Source organism: Daktulosphaira vitifoliae, unplaced genomic scaffold (assembly GCF_025091365.1).
Source record: "Daktulosphaira vitifoliae isolate Bord-2020 unplaced genomic scaffold, ASM2509136v1 Scaffold_4, whole genome shotgun sequence".
NCBI classification, from domain to species: Eukaryota; Metazoa; Arthropoda; class Insecta; order Hemiptera; family Phylloxeridae; genus Daktulosphaira; species Daktulosphaira vitifoliae.
Window position 1 is genome coordinate 1,862,390 of NW_026099575.1, and position 974 is coordinate 1,863,363.

Genomic DNA, 974 nt, shown 5'->3' on the forward strand with positions numbered 1-974 from the left:
CATCTTAGTAAAACCAATACCTTCTCAGCTTCGCATCGAAGCTAAAATTATATTAATTGGGTAATTTTTATAAAAGTTATGGCAGTTTTAAGTAAAAAAAAAAATTTTAAAATGTAAAAAATTAGCGATTTTTTTATAATATAATATTATTATTATTAAAATATATATCATTGAGTATTAATTAATAATAGTTTAATAATGTTAGTACAATCAGTTCTATTTGAAATATAATATAAAGTTAATATTATGTAATGATTATTTATAACTAGAGTTTTTGAGGTATTATAATTGTTAGGTATAGCTAATAACGGCTTAAATACATTAGTATTATTTTCTGTAATTATGGTCAAAATAAAACATGGTTAAACATTATCCTGATCATTTTTAAATATTCATATATTCAAAATAACTCAAAAAGCAATATTTTAAAACTGGTTATAGAATTTTAAAGGATTTTAGACCATTATATATATAATTATATAAAAATAAATTAAGGTTATTGCTTAACTATTGAAAGTTACTCCCAAAAAAGTAATTTTTTTTATAAAAAAAAAATCTTGTCATGATTTATTAAAATATTATTCACTACATTTTTACAAAAAATAATATTTTTGACGTTAAAATAGGAATTAATATTATTTAACAGTGTATAGTATGCCATTTAAATTTCAAAGCTTCCTCTAAATCTATTCGACTAATACAAAATAGAAATAAAAATTTTATAATTGGGAGTTGGTATAATGGTAAAAAGTATAGTTTGTAATTTTACAATGATCAAAATCACTATCATTAAACATTATTGATATAAATGTTCTTTGTACTTATAAAAACTTATAAGCGCGCATATTTATTTATAAAATATACCCTTAAAAATGAACGAAACAATAGCTAAAGTAACTTTACCACCACCACTAGTAGCGCGCGGTCTGTTTCTAATAAACGGTATATGTTCTACCCCTGGGAAACAGTTGTGT